This window comes from Osmia bicornis, chromosome 13 (assembly GCF_907164935.1).
Source record: "Osmia bicornis bicornis chromosome 13, iOsmBic2.1, whole genome shotgun sequence".
Taxonomy (NCBI): Eukaryota; Metazoa; Arthropoda; class Insecta; order Hymenoptera; family Megachilidae; genus Osmia; species Osmia bicornis.
In genome coordinates, this window is record NC_060228.1 from 4,756,620 (window position 1) to 4,779,682 (window position 23,063).

General features: G+C 40.0%; 1 long non-coding RNA gene and 1 other non-coding gene across 2 annotated transcripts; both read left to right on the forward strand.

Moving 5' to 3' along the window:
• Window positions 1-610: 610 nt before the first annotated feature.
• LOC123988439 lies at window positions 611-16,393 on the forward strand. Its single transcript, XR_006830042.1, has 4 exons — window positions 611-815; window positions 882-991; window positions 4,038-4,310; window positions 16,333-16,393. It is a non-coding gene; the product is annotated as an uncharacterized LOC123988439 (long non-coding RNA).
• On the forward strand, window positions 9,482-9,553 carry Trnam-cau. The gene has a single exon. It is a non-coding gene; the product is annotated as a tRNA-Met (tRNA).
• Window positions 16,394-23,063: the final 6,670 nt, after the last annotated feature.

Here is a 23,063-nt window from a genome sequence, read left to right on the forward strand (position 1 = left end):
TCCATTCGGCACTGCTCGGCTATCTTCGGCTAGCTTCGACCTTTCCCGACTCCCGCGCCAGGATACCGGTGTGCGAAAAGGAAAAACGGTGAACAGTAATGGCGGGAGTGAGACGTAGTAAAATACATAGGCTGGCCTCTAGCTCGACAACCTCGACGAACTTTTGCTCAGGTCGAGGCCGTACGATCGTTTCTGTTTTCGTGCTGGAATTAAAGAACCTTCTTCGGGATCGACCCAATGATAACGTAAAATGCATCATCCTATACTTCAGTGTTACGCAACCGACGCTTTCTCGTTGCGTATACAGACAGGCAGCGTGGGACAACTACGATGCAGGCAAGTGTAAATATTTGTATGGCCGGTTGGAATTTAATGATCGATAACAGGAAAACTGTCGATAAGCTCGTTAGGAAACTATTTTTCTATGACACACGAAGCTACGGGTCACTGAATTGGAACTTTGATCTTCGATCGAATTGAAACGCAATTGGTGCGTTCATCGTTTGTTTCCAATTCAGTGGCGGTTTTTTTGATAATTAGTTTCTAAACATGTGACGCAAGCTTCGTGTCAAAGATTTATTGCGCATTTATTGTTTCTTAAGCCCCGAGGAGCACATTTAGTTAGTTTATCTCTCTTTTGGAGTAAAAGACGCCATGTTTTTTTCGAAAGCATATAGAAAAGTAAAACAAAATGGCGGCCGTGTCGATAGAAACCGGTAGCGATACGAAGCGATACTTCTTCGTTTCTCTAATAATAGAGTAGTGGCGTGTTATTTCTCGATTAAATGCTGTCTAAGATTTGAGAAAGAAGCAAGGTTAGGACGTTACCGAGATTGAACGATCAACGGTGGATTTATTAGCGATTCTTTACACTGTTTTAGGGCGTTCCTTGAAAAGTAAAGGGAAATGAGGAACGAGCACATTTGAGAAACATCCTGACTGATCGCTGTGCCAGACAGTTCGCTCATTGAAAGTCAATGGGAAATAGAAAGTAAGTAATACCATCGTTGTCCTCCAGGTTTAGCGGTGAAAAGTTGATTTCGAAGGCACGAGGCATTGCACGTGCGTTTCAATCGAAAAGGTCCCCGCGAAAATGTTGAAATTAGGTTAGGTTCGGTAATCCTAATACACGATTGACATTTAATGACAATGCTAAATCGGTAGATTCATTTATTGGTATTTAGTATCATCTGTTAAAAAATAGAAATTAAAATAAACTCTAGTTTATTTAGAACAAAAGGTGTTGATAAAAGCGACATTAGTTTACATACGAAAGTAAGGTTATTCCGAATGAACTAAAAAAAGATCACACCGTTTACACGTGGGAAACAGAAGGATGCAGGCGAAATAAAATCTAAATATTTTTACTAGGCTGAAACTTGGACTGTCTTGTGTCACTGCTGTCTTTAACGAGTTCACGTTTAGTCGGTGCCACATTTAGACAAGAAAACGCAAGCGGTATATCCACCAAACAGTGTGGAGTTAATAATACGCTTTTATGAACTCCCTCGAAACATTATTATCATCTCGCTTCATTCAAAACTAGCATTCCTATTCATTTATCATTTATTCATCCTCGTAATAGTATTATTCTTGTTTTTCTTCTTAAGAAGATTTTTCCATTAGCTTCTGACCTGAGTAAATTCAAATTGAATATCCCATCTCGTAACGTGTTCAGGGGCTCCAGTCACGTTTACATGATCACGTAGGAAAATTTATTGCGATATCAAAGGGCACGCGAAGTATGCAAACGAAATGGTCGATAACCACAGCGTATCACCGTGTAATTAGCTAGTATCTTTTACAGCGTGTTACACGCAAGAACCGGTAACAGATGCTTCAAAGACAGTCCTTACCGTTCAGGAATCTCTTTGACGTTCTATTAGTCCATTACGACCAGCGCGGCGATTAAAACGGCTTCTTAAAAACTGATTGCAACGTATCGTATTCATCCTCTCTACGTCTTTGTCGAGTCGTGTTATTACTCTATTAAATATACGGCAATACCGCTTATTCAACGTGAAACAAAAACGCGTACGAAAGCGTAAATATTTCAAAGGAACGTGAGGTTTGTTGACATCAAGACGTGTTTATGTTCAGCGGTTTCTGCGATTTTAATAATAGGGACTCAATGGAAACTTCACTCGTAGCTTTACAAGCGAGATATTTTATTCCTACATATTCAAAATTCCAATGAAGAATAATAAAAATAGATTTTAATGGGCCTCCAGTGTACTCGATATCTTGATATCAATACCTAAATGCCACTGTAAAGCAAACAGAAGAAGAATGCGCAGGGAACGTATGGGAGAAGGTTATCTTGTAGCTGTCCAACAGGTGGATAAAGGTGGTCCTTCTAGGTATTCTAGATAACAGACGAAAGGGGGTTGTTGCTCCCGTCGGTCTACCTCCTGTAATTTCCTTTGCCACAAAGCAATTAAACATTTTTTCCACAGCTATAATCGAGGCTAGGCGTTTAGGTGCTCCCGTGTTCCGACGAATACAACCTTTTCTTTTTCCTTCCCGCTACACTCCTTTTTCACCTCACGGTTCCTCGCCCTTCCAACACGGCCCTGCGAAACCCACCATTATCTACACGAGGGAAAAAAGGACGAGCATTAATATATATTCAGCAGATTCCGCTGCACCGCTACAGATCATTATCCCGAAAGGAGAGGACGGATAATCCGCCTTCGCGCGGTTCTTCCGTTCCTTTGTTGGCTAAGATCTCTCGATGCCATTTTGTTTCGAATGTCAGGAAATCGATCGGATCGATATCTTCAAATTTTCGTGCTGGAATGAACGTTTAGCTTATTTATTTATTGAAATTAATGGTAGGGAAGATTCACGTAGCTCCATCAACATAATTCACGATTGATGCTGTAGACCCGCATTGTATATTCATTGTATATATCACCTCTGCTCTTTAATTCGGACGAACCGGTCGATTTGCATTCTAAAAACGAAGCAAAAGGATCTGGCGAGGGTCGAACAGGGCCGAGATGTCAGAAGAACAGCAAACGACATCAAAGAGTTCCTTTACCTTTCCTTCCCAGTCTTTCGCGAGAATCCGATCATTCCTTTTCCCGGAACATCGTAACTTCTTTCCTACGATGGATGCAAATGAAAATATACTCGGTTTTATATGCACGGTATTCAGCCTTTAAAACAGTGCATCTGCGAACAGTCAGAATGTCTGGGAAAATATCGGGAGTCACGTGGATGTATATACTCGACCAAGGGACGGGGTTTTGAGAAAGAAACATGAGGGTGAAAGACGAGCCAGTTGTATATACAGGGTGCAACAAACAAAAAAAATAATATAAACGGTTTTGTTTCTTAAAAAGAAATAATTTCAATGTTTTATCAAGTGGGGAAATGAGTCTAACATCTTTCTAAGAAATTGAATCACCTTTGATAGGTTGTCTGTTGCTTGTCGATCTTACTATCATTCAACTATCAGTTTATGACAAGTTATCGTGATGGCAAGATCCAGTAATGGTTAGTATACTGATATGATTCATGTTTTAAGAGCCAGTAATAGCAGTTCGTCATTTCAAACAATATTATCCAAATTGTCAATATTCGTTTAGAAGGATAATGCAATTTTAGGAAATTAAGAAGTTTATTTAGCTGATTTTGTATTTGGGGAAAAGATGATTCATAGGTATACTATTTCACAAGATTTGGAATGCAAAAAAGATTAATTTCTTAAGAAGGAATATTTAAATTAGTTTGTGTCGCGTTTACGATATGTTTGCATCAAATTTTCCGCCGCACCCTGTATATAAGGTGGATAGTCAAGGAGGGTCGAAATTATCCCTGAGGAGGCTGAGTCGGTGCCTGTGGGCTCTCGCTTTAAATTACAACCAGGAAGATGGTAGGCCCCCGACCATCTGGACCCTTTGTTTCACTCCCGATCTCGTCCTTCCCCAAGGCACGCGATACGTACTTATATACTCGCCTCAGAATCTCCTCCTCGGGAAGTGAAAATAAAAGGACACCGGCAGTGACGTGTTCCTCTCTTTGCTTTGCAGGCCATCGCAGGGGAGAGAAACTTCTCGGAGCATATAGCGGCTGGAACGACAGGAAGAAACGAGAATGTTTAGCGTCCTGTACCTACTAGGATTTTTCAACCCTTTCTTGCGCATCGCCACACTAATTGCTTTAATTGCACGGGGAATGTAACCACGCCACGCAGAATGAGGCCTTAACGTTCTGACCTGGCAAAAAGATCCTGACCATCGCGCACCAGCCTTGCTTTCCACTCGTTCTTCCAATAACTGCTCTCGTCACTTCACGAAAATCAGGTATGTGGAAATAATTTACAATTTTTCTAAATACATAATTATACAAAAGCGATGAAACGTGATGTTGTCGTGCCTATTTAGGCCGTTTCTTTTCCAACGTATACACCATTATACTTAATACTGTACGTTATACTTTCCCTGCTGGATTCCAGCAAGTGAAATTTTGAAAGAAGTTTGTCGTTGCTCAAGTAAATTCGTTTACTTTCTCGGTATATCAAGTTGAAAGAGCATAGAATTTCTTGAAAATTGCGTAATTGAATCAGTCAATGAAATTTACGTGAACTTAATTCAATATAACTGGGTGTTATAAAAAAAATTGTCCGTTTCCCAATTTGATCGTGGTTAAAGGAAGCAAGAAAACGTCGGGTCGGCGCTTTTAGAATCACGTTCCTCGCTGAAAGGCGTGCTACGCATTTGCGCATCGACAGATACCGAATTCATTTGACATTCTAAACGGTCCTCGCGTCTCGCCTCGTGCATTCTGATCTCGGAAAAAGGACTAACGAACCGGCTGACTCGATAAATGGCAATCGTCCCTCGATGCTCGCCGGTGACAGGTTTACGCACGCGGCATCGTAATTCATCGGAGCGATTTTGGACTTAGACTTTCTATCGTGAAGGAATCGGTCGCGTTCAGCCGCGATCGCGAAAAAAATAAATTCTGTCGACAGAGAAGAAAGTGAACGAAAGTGATCTCATAACGGGGCGCTTCGCTTATTTTTCATTCCTGTCGCACTGTCGATGAAAGCGATCCGCTGGTACGCATTCCTGCATCTCGTTAAGTGTCATGAAATTTGCATATTCGCGGTTTCCTCCGGGCCCGACAATTTACTCCCTTTCCACGACGATTTTATGATGTAATCGTTCGTCACGCTTCCAAGAATCACATTGGATAACCATAACACGGGTACTAACTATGCTAATTACCATAATGATAACCTCCGACATCGGACGTCTATTGATCTGTAACTATAAAGCCATTAAAAAATACACGAGTCGAGAAGCTGGATGAAATTTTAATTTCAGTGAAAGTTTCATTACAAAGTCAGATAAGCAATTGTGCAACAGAGTTTCTGAATAATTACTCAATGTTCATTAACGAATGCAGCTAATCGCAAAGTTGATGCGCAAAGAGGACATTGTATAATCTTCATTGTTTCTATGTGAATTATTTTTATCGCGGTAAATTTTCAACACTTTACCATCGCAGACAGTTGTTGCGTCTTGCATCAAGGAATTTCCGCGAAAAGCGAGGAAAAACGTGCACGCTTGACAGGTCGACCGTTCTACCTACCGTTTTAATCGTGCCGGTAGTTTTTTCAACTTTTCAGAGTAACGCGAACAAAAATGGTGGGTGAACAGTATAACTCGTTCGAAGCGTTACCAGAAATTAATTAATCGTATGCGCATAATATACGAAAGGTTCGATGTCGATTGCTTCTCAACACAATCTCTATTCCTTTCGCTTTCGTTGAATTAAAATACAATAAATGGATCCAGGTGCAAAATGATACGGTACAGACAACAAGGTTTCCATACAACCTCGATTTAATTCAGACCTCTTGTACGTATTCAAATAGTAAATACACCTGAACGTACGCGTACGTGTAACATTAAATTGTAAGCAATATCGTAACGCGTTATGCAACCACCTCCATTATACCGTGATTTCATATAGCTACGATTACCTGAATTGCACACGTAGAAAATTACGCGCGATCTTACTTGTAACGATTAATAAACGCTTGATTGGAAACGATATCACAATTAGTACTCATGGATTAGTTGAAAAGTATTTGCTCATCTATGCTTTTCATATTTGAGCTGCTCTTTAAAATAGTAGCAACGATCGTATAGTTTACCTTGTACGAGAGAAATAATCAGACTCGAGGATTATTTTCCCCGCGGCTAAAAGTACCGTGCGGAGAATTGAAGAAAAACTGGTGGAAACGGAATGTTAATTCGTTTCAAGGAACTTTCTCCGCGACGCGGCATTCGTGCAGAGGGCAATCCCTTTTGCGAGGACCTTGCACATCCTTGGCAAGACAGCAGAAAGTAGCGTGCGGTTTCAGAATTTTCCGCGGTGACCATTTACGAGTACCGACGGCCACCATGTTTGGTATCGCGAATCCCTTTTTCTGCCACGAGAACGGTTGAAATTTGCATTAAAGAAGTGACGTGACGCGGTGCACCGCTCTTCTAATGCACTCCATTTCGCGCGCGTGCACGCGACCAGTGCATCCGATGCACCGGGACGAGAGAGCACGACCAAGAATCGATGCGAGCCACGTGGGCGACTTGTTAAGTGCACGCTCGAATCACAGCGAAGCTGTAGTCTCGTATGCAACTCTTTGCACCCATACAAGAGTATGCACTTTGATTTAATGCCTCACCGTGCGAGATAACGCTCGACCAGTCAAGGGAATCCGATTTTTCTTCTTTTCTTTTCTGGATAATACAAATGTTTGTACGCGTGCATAATAATGCCGAGCAAGGTCGCGACGAGTGTGCGTTTGAGTAATCGAGCATTGTGCTTGCATCACGAAGATGAACTCGAATGGAATGAGCTAAGATATGCTTGTTTGGACAACGCAACGATCACGATTAAACGTTTCCTTCTGTCCGATTTTAGATACTGTTATTAAGAGATGTTTATAAACCCCTTTGAGAGATGTGCATAGTTAGATTTTATTTAGATGATAGTATTTTTTAATAGAAAGTAATGGTATAGCGGAGTCTACTATTTTTATCTTTTTATTTTGTGGTCAGTTGAAAACTTCTTCCTTTTACTTCCTTCCTTATCTTCATTTCTGGTAGAGAGAAAACTGCAAGCCAGCATTTCCAGTACTTTCTCGTAACTTCCTGTCACTGTTCATGGACATACATGTGTGTATCGTTTTATTTCAACATACCAAATATCTATAAAATTAGATTCCATAATACGAATCTCTTTTTCAATTAGTGATCAGAAATCTATTTCTCGCTCTGGTTTCCAAAACTAATCAGACCAGCTTAATAATGCATAAATTGAATGATTTTATTGTATAGAAAATTCTGAAAATTTTTTAGCATTCTCTATTTACTTTCTGTTTATAAATGTAGAACAATCCTTGATTGCTCGTCTTCAGCATAAAAAGGCACCACTTGCACGATTGCTATAGTCGAATAAGAGGGTTTCTTTTGCAAACCGCAAACCATGGTAACTAATGTCATTAGTTACTATTTATTTCGTGTTTTCATGAGAAAAAGAAAGGGGAATAAATCGAACGTTTCTTTGCACGCGATTGCGGTGAAATAGAAACGACATTATATTCAAGTACACTGGTTGCGACGGAAAGAAAGATCTTGAATGCTAATATCATGTTATTTTTGCCCTGCTACGACGTCTGTGAGAAGATAGCTTTATTAGCGCTTTCCCTTGCTCCACATGGAAACTGGAATTCTGTTCCGACAGGAACACCTGTCTATTTCGTTCGTAACACTTTGTAAACGATATTAACGATGCGTCAGGGAAAAATCACCGCCTACGTGATTTACGAAATGATAAATTAATTGCAGAAAATCAGAAAGTACTCGCGGATCCGGTCGGAACATGCCGTACAAGTCGCTGTTCCGCGAGATGATTAATGGTTCACGTATGAAACCCTCAGTCAGGAAAATAATACAGAACTTTGTTGAACGGTACGGAAAATTAACGTAGGAACTATCGATCCTAACGCGTGTACCATTTAACTTTTCATGATTTTCGTTCATTTTTATTCTTCTATAAAATCATTTCAAAGCTGCTAGGGTTCAATTTTTACTCACTTTGCCTGCCACTTACTAACGCCGCGTCGTAATCCTAAAACAGGAAAGGGGTTAATAATATCACAATGATAATTATAGGGTCCGCCGCGTATGAATATGACTTTCCGGTCATCTATCCAAAACTCGCAGAATCCTCGAACGAGTTCCACCTGCGCGGATATATGCGGTCTGGGGATTACTCACACGGCCTCCGAGGGTGGGTCGAAATAGAACGCTTAGTCAGACGTCACCAGGAACTGCATCGGGGGAGTCACCGGCTCCCCACGCACGCGCATTTTACTTTGTTACGCTTTATGCACTTACTCGTACTATTCGTACAATGCACCGAGTACTAGCCTTCTTCGGGGAGAAAACGTAGGGAAATAATGCTCGATTTAATTTCATGTCTATTAGTATTGAAATAACATTTCATTCTATGTCGTAACTGACGTTCATTCGTTTCGATAAATTTCTTAAACCCAAGTGTCCGCACAGTTCTTCTGAACCTGTCTCGATCGTTCGTAAAACCCAAATGGACATCGGTAATTAACTACAGCTTCGGAAGAAGCTTCGAGGTATCGGTACAGACTAGCAATAAGGTAGTTTCACTGCTTCAGTTGAAGCACGTGTCTCGATGGATGCTATATAGGCGAGGGCTAGTTTAAGATCGCTGATCTTAAAAGGGGAGCACACCTGGATCGAGCGAGATACTTATTTGCATCCGCTGCATCTCCATACATCGACCCAGGTGGTTGATCTACGCTGCACAGCTTAGGCTACTCGCTTCGAGGTATGTGTAGGTAGCATCCGAACAAAATTGTTTTCAATTACGGTAGCCCGTTTTAGTAGATTTATCTTAATTGTTTCTTCCATCGGTGTCGCTTGGAATTTGTGATCAATTAAATTGTGGACGAAAGACGATTGGTTGAATTAGGCGTGCAAGTTCGAGGGTCGTTCTATAATAAATTAGACTAGAGGATTTTGTCATATCCGGTTGAATAGTCCAGAACTTGCCCCATCAGATGTTTTTATTCTTGACCCAGCACGAAGTGAAAACAAATGTCTAAAACTAGCTCAGATTTCGAGACAAAAAATTTTTGGCTGTTAGTAGAAACAAGATAGGAGACTGATGGGACAAGTGGCAGGAAATTATGTTAGGAAGTAGGTCAGTTGAATAAACCTTCGCAGTCATATGAAATAATAAACTGGAATATTCTGATCAATAAAGTTTGATAGCAAGTATTTCAGAGCAGGAAGGATAATAATGATATCATATGACTTTGTGTAATTATTATTATTCTATTAATGATCTATGTCATTATTTTTAAATAATGAAAGAGATTGATTGCTAGTTTTATTCTCGAGTTTAGAACTCTGAACCGAAGAGCAGAGTGGCGCAGTGGAAGCGTGCTGGGCCCATAACCCAGAGGTCCGTGGATCGAAACCACGCTCTGCTAAGTTGAATAATTTTTCATTTTTTTCTTCTTTTTTTTCATTTAATACCACGAGACACATTTTTGTTAAACGTAGGATAAATATTTTGATTTATACGAAACGTTAACAATTCTTCTAACTGAAACGAAATACATCTTATCTTACCGCACTTCACGTGTCGACTTTAATTCAATTGCGAGGGCGTTTTAAATTGCGAGTTGAGCAATTTGCAATGCAAAAAGGAGGTAGAAGTGTCCTAAAGTCCCGTAAGCCCGACACACAAGTACAGTGAGCAATGACACGCACAACGATGAGTGCCATTCCTTCGTCATTGTCCGTAAAGAAAAGATGAGACAACGAGTTCAGGAGTTCACCAGAGTTCACGAACGTAAATTTGGTGGGTGTCATATTCGCTTCGCGAAGTATCTCTTTAGAGTTTAAGAAGGAACTGGCTTTGACCGAGATTCTTTCAGAAAGAAAAACACTCGACCACTGTACGGTATCCATGTCAATACGATTATGAAAAAAAAATCTATGCTCATCACAATTGTCATTATAACATGTTTTGTTTGATGGCTTCAAAGGGTTGTAATAATAGAAATTAAAATTGTCTGTAAACGTATAGGTAACTTATCCCGGAATCATTAGTGTCACTTAGAACGACCATGGTCGCCTAATTACAGAATCAGAAAAAAGGATGCCGATTGCAATTATCCTCTTGGTCTATTATTATATCACTCTTCCGGGTTTGTTTTATTCGAAGCGCTATCTATTCTCGAAACTAACGTTTCCTTGTAACGTTAGATTTTCTACTAAAAACAAGATCGAGTGTCAAAACAAAAGTAATCACTTGCACGAGGTAATGGAGATATAAAAATAGAATTTCTATGGTGATAGAAAGCAGATATTAACCACTGTCTACACGGCGCCTACTCGCGAATATTGATAGTGTTTACTCGCGCTCCTTATAAATGGAATATCAATGAGAACGGGCGCGTAACCCCGGGTCGGAATTATTTAACGTGAGCACGTCGTATAGGTGACAAAGTGGCTTGACCGCTTGTCAAACAGACACAAACACGAGCTTTCATGGCTCGAAAGGACCGGATCAGTACGGGTCGCGTCGCGTGGCGCGTTGTTACCGTTAAGCACAAGCATCGAATTTGCACGTGCTCGTTCCATTGTACACGCCTACGCGAATCATAAATCATGGACAAAGTATTAAGGGCTTTGTAATTTGGTGGTACCTCGATTATCTCATTACGCTTTCGATGGAATATCGAGGTATTTATAAAAATATTTGATCAATCTTACAAAATAAACGCAATACAGTTAATAATTAAATATGTTTATCTTTATTTTACATACTTAAATATAATTTACTATAGATCTCTTATCTTGACACACTTGCTAGTAATTTTTTAATATTCATTTTTTCTTACTTAATTATGAGATCTATGAGAATTATAATAGCTACTTATTAGAATCGTTATTTTACATAATATATGGACAATTTATACGAAAGTCGGTACACGAATTGGGACGACCAAAGGTATTTCTAAGAACACTATTTCTTCGGTTTATAAACATTCCATTTAGCTAAAATATCGTTAAGCTCGTTGCATTCTGTTCGTTGTTTCACATCGTTCCGCAGAGGTAGATCACTCGGATGAACTTTATAAATGAGCGCGTTATCACTGAATTCAGAATGTATGGAACTCGTGAACGATTTTGACGACATTTGTCTCATTTGTTCTTCTTTACACGTATTTGGTGTATTATTCTTATAAACTGGGGATTGTGACCGATGCTTGCTATCCTTTTTCATGCATTTAATGGCATACAATGTACCTGAATAAACAGATACATTATTACAATAATATCATAAATGAAGGAAGAAAGCAATTACACTACTAACGTATTGTATCGGACGCCAATCGTACAGCCATCCTTTACCAATAAATTTCAACATTTAGAATATCAAAATAACCCTCGTCACTCGTAAATCTTTCAAAAATTGTATCAGTAACTGTAAACGGAATATGTTTTGTTTCCTTTCTTCTATAGGATTTTGTTTCGAGGGTAGCTGGATCTTAGTATTCGGTATTTGATATACAGGGGCGGTGGCAATTAATTATAAAATAAATTCATAGCGAAAGGGTTAATAAGGCCGTCGGGAGGTAGCGGGACAGTCTGGAAACTCGAAATTCCGCAATAAAAATAAAATAAAAACGAAATAAACCCGAGCACACCTATGTGTAACGGTTGTCCCGTGGACGGGGACCGTTCTTCCGCGTATGAAATGGATTCCGATCGATGGACAGTAGAAAATAGATGATCACGAACAATGTCGGGTCGGTACGCGGGCAACCTTGGAGCAGGAAGCCAAAGGCTGTGGTACTGTAAAACGTCTTCGGTTACCATCGACCGCAGCTCTCTGTTTATTCGTCTGATATCCGGTGTCTGATATTAGTTAACGCGTCAACCCGGCCAGATAAATAAATGTTAACGTCACGTAGCCATGGCACCTGGTAACACGATCTAAGGTGCCACAGGAACAAAAGGAACAACATCTTTCACGGAAGCACGCGTGATACCTCTATCCGCATTGCTAAGGAGTATCAAAGCTCCGTACACTTTCCCTGTAATTTAGGACACTGCTGGAAAGCAGCTGAAGGTACACCATCATCCTCCTCGGATAATTGCTGACATTAAAACGTTTATGGCACACGCGAATTATGATGGAAGTATCACGAATTAATATACGTAACAGGATGAATAGCTGCTAACGATAATGTCACTCATTAACATTAACAGTAGTTACATAAAACATACATATAGCTTATTATCGTTAAATTGTACATAGAATCTCACTTAACTTGAGCACCTCAAGTATCGCTATTTAGTGCCCTGATAATATTATCCGTGCACACGCGTGGTCATAATTCGCGGGAATCGCAAACGTATCGTTAGAGCCGGCTGCAATCAATGCTATTATTTATTTACTGGCTCATTAACCAGTAAGACTGGCACGTTTTAGCGCCGGTTTCTCGTAATTGCAACAGGGAGAGAATCGTTGGTGGCAGCTGGTCGAGCTATACGAAGACGAGGATTTCGCCCGTTCAAACGACACGGTAGGTGCACGGTACGGGTGAGGTAGGCGGGCGAATTAGTCGATAGAGCGGGCAGAGCGCGTAATGATCGCCGGCACATAAATTTAGCGAGGAGACGAGGCGAGAGACGAAAATCCCAGGCGAATAATCCAAACATGATGAATGCCAAGTGGCTTTACTTTGGAACGGGTCCACGCACGCTCGGTCCAGTTCATATTCCCGACGATACGCACCGTCGAACCCGCCGACGAAACCTTCTAACACGTTTCGACGTTTGACATATGCACCCACGTGCACCTGCTGACGTTTCCTCGACTCTATGTCGCGCCGATTATTTTCGCTGGAAACGAGTTTATTACGCGGCGTATTGCGTCAATCTTGTATACCGTTTTCTTCCAGCTATCCGCTATTTCAGTTTTGGAAAGGGTAATGTAACTATAGATAAGTCGAGTTATTAATTAGCGCTCGAACGTTTCGGTAAATATCTATTTCGCTAATTTTAAGTGGAAGAGTATCGATCGACCTAGGCTTGCCAAAATCTGAAATTGCAACGATCCGATAGGTAAAAACGTGTGTTTCAAATTAAGAATGCGGTTTACTCTGGAATTCTAGTCTTCCAAAGGTCGTAGAACCGCGTTTGGCATCGGGCAAAAGTTTCGTTCGCTCGATATCTCTTTGATCAATGCTCGTGTTCATTCTTTCCGCTGTCGCAGACCGAGAACTTTGCCAAATGGAGATTTCCTTCCAGAAGAGAGTGATTTATAGCATCGAGATGGGCGTAGCGAACGCGGCAATTACTTTTGGCTTGTTTCATGCATGCATTTGCTTTTCTGTATCATCCGCTGACATGTTTGAAAATTCAGGGAAAGAGTGTTTTCTAGCAAGCCATCAGCTGCGAACTCTTGCCTGTTTCTTGTTTTTTTCAAGCTACTATTCCATCAACTACCTTAAGAAATAATTGTTACAAAATTTTCAAAGAATATCCTCTGGCGATTGGAAGGATTATTCCACGTTCAAGGTTTCATCGCATTTACAAAGGCACATTCAACGCGTGGTATCTGTTTCGAGTTAATGTAGATTGCAAGATATGAAATGTAGAAAGCGAATTGTGGATGGTGTAGGGAGAATTAATAGGAGGAGGGTTGTGGAGATGAAAATACGCGAGTACACAGTGCGTACAATTGTATCATAATTGGTACGTCGACGCAATGGCGAACGATATTAGATAGCCGAGCTAGGGGCAAGCACGCGTGCTACTCTCAAACAGATAATCGTGTATCATGTTCAGCTATAAACGTGTGTATCATTATGCAGGAACGTACTCTGTCATGACTGTATTAGGTAAAACAAGTCAAAATTTTCTTTAATTCATCAAGGACCTATATTGCGTTAATTATAATTCTTTTTACCCCAATTTGAAAGGAGATATCAGGCAATTAATCACACCAAACAAGAGATGGAATAACTCAATGTATAACAGGCTTAATGTTCAAACTGTATTTCACGGCAAGACATATCCTAAAATAACAATCATAGTTCATAGCGACATTGCATAATGGCGGTTTGTGTGTTGGAAAAATCGAGCAACGCGAGCTGGTAATACCGGCGCCAAGATTCCTAGGTAGCTTTTACCGAAAACGTGTTTCTCTTTTTTCGCTGCTAACTACCCTTGTCAGAGTAAGACCTCAAAAGATCCGGGAGGAGTAAGACAATTTATTATTCCCTCTCACAGTAGCGTTACAGCTCTGTTGATCTTTGATGTTTTCTGTCACTTACCGTTGCTTTCTTTGTTAGACAACTTCGTTGATCAAAATAATTTAACACCCTGACCGGTGCTGTGAAAATGATAGCAGGTACTTATCCATTTCACTTATCTTAAAATGTAAGAGGTATTTTCCAAAATGAAAGGAATTGTGTATTCTTTTAACGGCGCCAAGATTCTTTGGCTATTTTCAATCCCAAGTTATCTGTGTTGGGATGAAGTCGGTGAACAGAATAGTATTTGGAAATACCACGAATTCTTCGAAGCACTTGGATTTCAATGTTGCTTTCAATTGCTCGTATAATTTTATATCCAATTCATCGAAATATCTCAGCTGTTTCCGTTCGGAAAGCATTCGCTAAGTAACGCGAATGGATTGCTTTCATTCTAATTGTACGTTCTATTGGCGAATAAATCGATGTAGAGTGTAAAGAGATGAAAGATAAGGGAAAGATCTTAGTAACGGCGTTTCGTAGGCGATATGTTAAGTTTACGACTTCACGGTGCGGTTCTAAACGCGTCGTCGCTACGGCACAATGTGTTTATGACTCGCAACTTGAGTACCCAGTTGGCGAAGCCAGCGATGGATATTATTTACGCCAATTACGGCGCCAAGCCTAATTACGTATCGCCGTGCCAAAAGCGAAATTAGGCTGCCACTTCTAATAATTCTGAATCACTCTAAAGAATGATACTCGTGCAATACCTAAACGTTGCTGTCAAAAAAGAACCTGTTCCTAGCAATTATATTGTTTCCTTCAAATTAAAATACTGATTGTCCAACTCTAATTGTCCAACTAATTAAAATATTTCTCAGCAAATGACATTAAGCAATGAATTTTAAGGGTAGTTTCTTATCATCCCTTGAGAATCCTCAAGTTACCCATCAGTCAGCTAGTTAATGAATAATGAAATTATTCCATACCCTTCGTCAGACAAAGATTAGAACCAATCGTCGTTCAGCATTCTGTATCTTTCCCTATTTATAGTATCCAACGCGTATCTGAGGACGCGACGCGACGGAAGGATTAATCGCGTTGCCGAAAGCTACGCGAAGCATTTCCCGAGGTAAACAGGTTCGTTGTTCTCCAGCAGTTTTGCAACGGAAATAGATTGTTAGAGAAGCAGAGGTTAGTCCGTGCCGCCGGCGAGGACATTAGCTTTCGATCGTTTTTCAACGCACGGCAATAACGGACCCGGCCGAGTAGCAATCTCGAATGGCGGAATACGGTACGGAATCGGTCGTAAAAGTCATGCCGAATTCATATCTACGTCTGCATTTACGGTTGTCCCGTGCAACATAGCCACTCGTTTCTCGCTCGTATCCACCGGTGAGAGGGTGACCGTAAAATTTTCATAGTACCTTGATTACGGTTAACGCGTTCGTCTCTATCGCGGCGCGGAACGGCAATTTGTCCAGCGCGAAAGGGTAATATTAACTTGCCGGTAACCGCGATCTCGTGTTCGCGATGCTAGAGTACACGCGACGATATTTCTTTCTCTCAACGACCAGGCCGGCCGCTATTTGGAGGCATCCAATATGTCGTACCTCCACGGGAATCGGTCGACATCGGGCCGGTTATTTGGGGACAGAGAGAGACACTATCACGAATATAAACATCCGACGACCGCGATCCTTATGGTGGTACGGAGTTAGGAGGCAAACCGTTCCGTTGCCAAGAATCTCGCGTCCCTGCAGCATCCGCCTTGCCCGTGCCAAGAGAACCTAACCACATACTCTCCAACCCCCTTCGTTCTACCTTTTTTCAATTATAAAAATCCTTTTTCAATGATGAAAATAGGTGTATGATAGCCATAGAGGATGGGGAGAATAGGAGAACAATTTTATTAAAACTTTCAACTGTTATCTTCTTGCATATTCTGTGTTCTTTATAATAATCTAATAAAATACAATAATATGTTACAGGAATCAGAAGCACGTGGAGGCAAAGTGATATCACCGCTGCTATGAACAGTGCTCCAGTTCGGTAAGTGCTAATTTATGTTTACGATTTGGTACTTCTTACCCTTTACCCGCGTTCAATTGAATAATTCATCGAATAGGTAAATCGTCACTCTTACCTTCGCATTTCGTTACACTTTTCTCTTTGCATTCTCGTATATACATATGTACATATTTCCTTCGCGTTTCGGTGGGTTTTGTCTTGGCCTGAGATACCAGTGACTGGTAGCAGCTTCTCAGCTACCAGGGTCCACGATCCGTTGAATTCCAATGCCCAGGGAACGTGTAACGAGAGATTAGTCAGACACGTAGGTAATACGCGACGACGAGTAACAGGAAGCGTATATATTATACATACGTACACTACGGCTTAAAAGTTTGAGACATTTATTAAGTATCGTACAAATTAGTTAAAAAGAAAAAGATAAATATTCATTTTATGAAATTCTGAACGTTTCACTTAATCGATCTTCTGAAATGGGTAACGGATAGTTAAGTATTGTTGAAATTTTCAAATTTTACGAAAAATGGTAAATGTCCCGAGACACTTTTGACCGGTAGTGTAGGGTCGCGACTAAAAGGAGTAAAGCGACAGGCGAGCAAACGTCTTCATACCAGAAGGCAGTGATGGAATAGTGTTATGCATCAACGTGATATTCGAATTTGTCGTAATTCGTATCGCTTAATGGTACCTGGGTATTTCCGTGAACACCTCTGATGAATCGGTGCCGTTGGATATTGTGCTCCTCGCGATTCTTGGACCGATTAAAAGCAGCTACCACCAGGTGTTTCGTCTTTGATCTATTCTCCTCGATTCATTTCGTAGCCCCGGGTTGGCATTAAAATCAGTTTTGTACTTCTCTAACATTTTTCTTCTAGTATAATATTTTGCGATAAAGTAGTCATAGGAGTCTCGATAAAATGAACATTGTATAAAGTACAAGGAAGTTTCCAAGCGCATTGGCGCTTCGTGTAATGGAATCCGCAACTCAATCCACCGGTGTCGGTGTTGTGTTTTATCAAGGTACAGGTTCAAAACGTGCCCTACCGTGACCGTGCCACGCGAAGTTGCCCCCGGGACACCGATATCTCCTTGTAAATCTAGCTTAAGAATTCAATTTACATAATTAGGGCTGTTTGTATACCGCTGCTTTTTCTTGTAGATTGCACGGCTTCTTGTCCCTCCCAGCTACCTTTGCTCTGAACATTTCTAATGATATATTTATATTACGGACAGTTCGATTTGTCTTTGTTCTCAATACGTCTATCAATTTCTAATGTTCAACTGTATCGGGTGGTCAGAAAATTTGATAATAAACATAGGATAGAGCGATCTCAGTTTTCGTGTCCGACTAAATTAGACGTTGAATCATGAAACGATTAGCTGTTGTATCTTCCTTGAATGTTTTTCAAAAATTCGCAAACGATCAGTCGAGTCGGTCTGTGAGAAGGTCACGGGATCTCTCGGAGTTGCGGAGCACGAGGTCGAATCGCTTAACGATAATTACTCCGACGTAGTATTCGATTCGCGGGGTAATTGTTCTCGAGACCCTTTTCGAGGAAGTGAAGAAAAAGTCTCCCGTGCTCGCACGAAGTACCTTCATGTAACTTTGCTCGTTTCTCGCCAATTTTTTACTCCCACCCTTTGGCCTCTTTGAACGATCGCAAACAACCTTTATCGAGCCTACCGTATATACATAATTAAATTTTTCAATAGTTTTTCAATTTCCATTTAATATCCCGATGAATTTTCGTTCCGTCTTATACTCGTAACCTTATTGAAATACTGATTCGATCACGTTTCATGAATAAAATTTAATTTTCACTCAACCGCCCGATAAACGTGCATTACATCATAAAATTAGCCGGTTTAATTTCCTGTTATACACAGATTATCATCGCTCTACGAGTATGAATCTATTAAACACTTCTATACGATCGATCATCTACACAGGTTCCTACTTGTATAAGCAATTTACCATTTAAATTATAAATCCTTTCGCTGTTTCGTTCCTTTTTAGAAATTCAAAGTAAATTCTTCTTCCTGTAAAGATCCCACACAATCGCGTCTAAATTTGAACAAACCAGATCCACTTCAATTCCTTAAAAATTGCATAGTGGCAAGAGGTATGACTGCTGTTTATCCATTTCCGTTTGTATCGAATTCACGAAAGCGTGGGTTTCTTTTCGCGTCAACTTACGATATCATACGTAGGATTAATAGACAGATGGATAAACGAACGGGTACGGACGAATATGTTGGTTGTAAAGAGAATATAAATAGGAGCAGAAGAAGCACGAGGCAGAATGCGGCCTAATAAATCAAAAAGACGATGCATCGGGTTTTATCGGCGAGCTCTTGTACGGTAGTACTCACGGACGACTCGTGTCCGGCACTTATCTCCGACTGTCCAGGACTCAATTCACCGCAGACGAACAGCAGTCAGACAGATTGCTCCGTGACGCGTCGTTAACTTAGATGTTCAAAGGGTATGAGGTTACTGTAGCTAAATTCTCCTCCGATGCTAACATACGCTAACTACACGGATACTAGGCGCATCCTCGCGAGCAATTAAAGTATTTCTCATTTCTCATTTGTCTGGGAACATGGAAGTTTTCACCGCAACACCGAATAGCGATGCCTATGAAATTCAAGGAAGTTAAAGATGTTTGAAAGATAACGATGTAATTTGAATACATTACGAGCAGGTTGAATCTGATTAATTTGGAATAGTTCTATGACCAAACAACAGGTGTTTGAAAGAATGCGAAACCCTTGAACGTAGGTATTGTTCTAAGGAACGTATTGTGCAAGGTTATTTCGCAAACGTGGAAGTAGCAGGCAAAAATTAGCACGATTTGTAGGTAAGCACGATTTAATCGTCCAATCACTGCTACTGCTATTAAGTAATCCAACACCTTGGTGGTACGTTCTACCTGATATTTAGCAACGAACCGATCGTTAGAGATTCTTGGAGAAGCGAGGTAATTACCTACGAGCATGTATTTTCATATCTAGTCACTCGAGTTCATTATATTTTTCAAACAATTAATATTAAGATAAGTATTGGCAAACTGGGCATAATTCGCGACTATTATGGCGAATGGAGTCTTCCTCCCTTATATTACTATTTTCTCTAAGGAAGCATACCTGCTCGATGCTGTACCAACATTCTCCGTACTAGAAAATTGCCATCTTATTTACATGTAATAGTACATCGTTACTCCAGAAAACTGCATGATTGATAGTAATCCTAGCTTACGATGCGTTTTCTTATTCATCGGTACAAACCTTCCTATCAGGAATCAAAATTGTTTCCATGTCACAAACGATTTTCTGGAAAGACACGTCGCTTGAAATTCTTCGAATCGATTTCTAAGTCAACATACGCTTGTTACCGTGACTAAACCGGGAAAATGGAATAAGAAGAAACTTATGGTTTTAACGCCACGAATCTACCCATCGGTTCTTTCACCTGCAATTAGCAACGGTTACAGTGATTATGGTCCAGAACCGGGCCCGTTCTTTGTTCAGTTATCCCTGTTAGACGGTTCATTATATTCCTGATCGTCGAACGTTTTATTGTGAAAAAATTCGCCTCATCCTTTGGGTACCGTGAACGATAAACTCGGCCATTCGTACGGTTGTGAAACTAATTTTATTACCGAGATAATAATATCCGTCCTGCGGATCTACGATGTCGTTTCGCGTAGAAATCCTAATCCCGATCGAAAGAAAAGACCGTAAGCTTCTTGCACGGGTTCGTTTTAGTGGAACGAGCACGGTTATCCTGGAATAAACTATTTCTGTAGGAAAGGTACCCGAATGGAATCTGGAACAAATTCGTTCGAATGTGACGAACGATCGAACTCTCGATGTTTATCATATTGTTTTATTCATTGGACTGTTACCGTCTTTACTGTTCCGTATCCTGGCGAACAACACAAAACATTCGTTCCGAGGGGAATAAAAAAGGAAAGTTGAGGCCACGGTTGGTTATATTACCGTTTCTTTTCCTTTTTAAATGTGCACTTAGTTTGCAGTATGAATAGTTGAATACCAAAATCGTATGGTTCTCGTTTTTTATTTTTGGTCAAAAACAAATGTTAATTAGTTTCTTTAAATTTAAAATGAAATTAATTTTAAAATTTCTTTTTATTCGACACGCTAAAAGTTGTCGCGTTGATTGCATAATGCGGGATAATAAATACCGTGAAATTATAATTTATATGGCCAGTGTTTAATCCTACTTTCTATTTCTCACAAGAGTCAATCGATCGAACGAAGAAAATTGCACTCGATCCAGTAAATCCTTGAATTATCCCATGATTGTTCGACTGTAACGCGTACGCTTTAATTGAAGTGGCACGAGTTTCCACGGTTAGATTAAAATCGTTGAATTTCCCATCCTTTCGGGTCGAATTCGTCTTGTGGGAAGTGCGCTAGGTCTCCTGATTCGTTGTGTAACGAGACATGCAATGCGAGTACACGCCAGGTCGAGAAGATAACAGAAAAAAAGCTGGCTGTATGTGAAAGTGTATGAAAATCAGTGGGAATAATCAGAGTTAAAGGTATTTTCCATTCTACAAATGCAATCCATCTGTTGTTTACGTGAAATTCGTAGAAAAATTTAATTTTCTTCTTCGCTTGCTTATTTATTTTCAACCGAAGGTATGTTTAACCTCAGCTGGATTTGTTCGATCGAAATCGACAGTGAAAAGAAATGCACAGAAAAGTGATAAAAATGGCTTGTGAAGATCCCTTGACATTTGAAATTTTAGAGTGAAAGTATTACGCCCACGTATGAAGTCCCCTGAATGTGATTTAGCGTCAAAACGTTTCCATGATTGAGTAAGTTAATGCGTTTCGTGGGAGGCGTGGGCGTGATGATTTGTAGCTGGTCTTTAAGTGGCCATCAACGATACCGTACGTAACGGTTTCACGATATTTCACGTACGAATCGATGCTGTATATTGTGTTGTGATACCGCGTGCATTCCAAATTTTCCTATCGTTCATTCATGTCACACGTATCACATATTCATCGTCGATAAAGGGACAGTGTAACAATGGCCAATTTTCGTATTGTAAGATGGGATAAATAGAAATATTTCTATGTCAATTAGGATACCTACACATGTTTTCAGATACCATTCACAATGTGTTGAAATCTGGGTCTTCGTTTACTTGCTGCATTTTAGTTTTTTAAAGAAATTTTAAATAATTTACAGAATCGGGTATTGTATAAGGCATATTTATTCCTCGATAGTGGATACTTCACGTCAGCTACAATCCTGGAATGGAATTGCTTCTTCACATCCTACAACTTACTTTGTAAAGTGGTCAGGGCTTACCTTTCAAGTATAATTGACAAGCGTCTTTACAAAGTATAATCGCGAACTATGAAATCCTCGTAATGTAGATGGTAGCAAATTACTTATGTTCTTGACCCCAATATTAAGTGATTTTTTAATATACCAAACCTTTTTGAAAGTCCAAGTGACATTTAAATATCAGCAATCGATTTATGATTCAAATAAGTTGCAATTACTTTTTTTGTTAAATATGGTACTTGACTTTTGTGTTTGAAATCGTAGTTGCATCATAGAATCTGAAAGACCGTGCTTATTGCTATTTTTCACAAGATGGATTTATAACGATTCTCACAGTCAGTCTCACAATCATTCTCTGTATAAGGATAGTTCTTTTTTTTACTGCCACTATCGCTTTTACTTCGAGTTAATAGAATAAAACTGTTAATCTCAAGGACGATTACCCTGGAGCAATTATTTCTTCACGTATTGATTCTTTTCTCGGTGTAATTGCACGGTGCAGATAGAAGCAGAAATTGCAAGGACCTAGTAACTTGTTTGTTCAACAGCCGTATAATTATTGTAAAATATTCTTGTCATACCGTTCACCGACACGTAAATGTTCTACCAACTTTTACGCTCCTTAATTTGTATAACTAGCTCCTCTAGTTATCCGCAATTTGTGCACGAGTTTCATGTCGCTACACAATGTTTCATCAACCCGTTTTTCAATAAACATTTTCATAGACAAATATCGACATCGAACGAAGAAAGCCGAAAATTGATCTCATTGATTATTTCAAGCTACCTTACCAAATGGAAATGCAAATTACTTGTAATGAGAATTCCTGCCAGGGGCAGTGCAATCATTAGCTCTGGGTGTCATTAATATTGTCTCGAGATGCAAAACAGAACTTCCGCATTCTATTTATATAAATAGTTCACTTCGTTACATTTATTGATCACTAGCGATTACCTGCGACTTCGTTCGCATTGCATGCGTATAAAAAATGAGCTAAAAAATCCATTATTTCGAAATCACGATCCCTGAATATATTGAATTTGTTGCGACAGAAAGCTATTTGTCATAATTAAATGGCAAATGGATCGGTATGAACATATACCAATATCATTACTTGGCAATCTTGATTAGAATATAAATTTCAACGAATATATTCTCTTCTTACCTTTCTTTTTAAATAATTGTCGCCTCAAATTCTCCACACCAGGGCAAATTCTCGGACACCCCTGTCCTAGTTACAAAATAACCGTAAACATTTTGATTACCGATACAAGGGTGAAATATATGAAGTGGCTCGCGGCTAGCATTAGTTACGTGTCGCGAGTGATTATTTCAAAGGTGCGATGCGAAGGAGGGTGAAA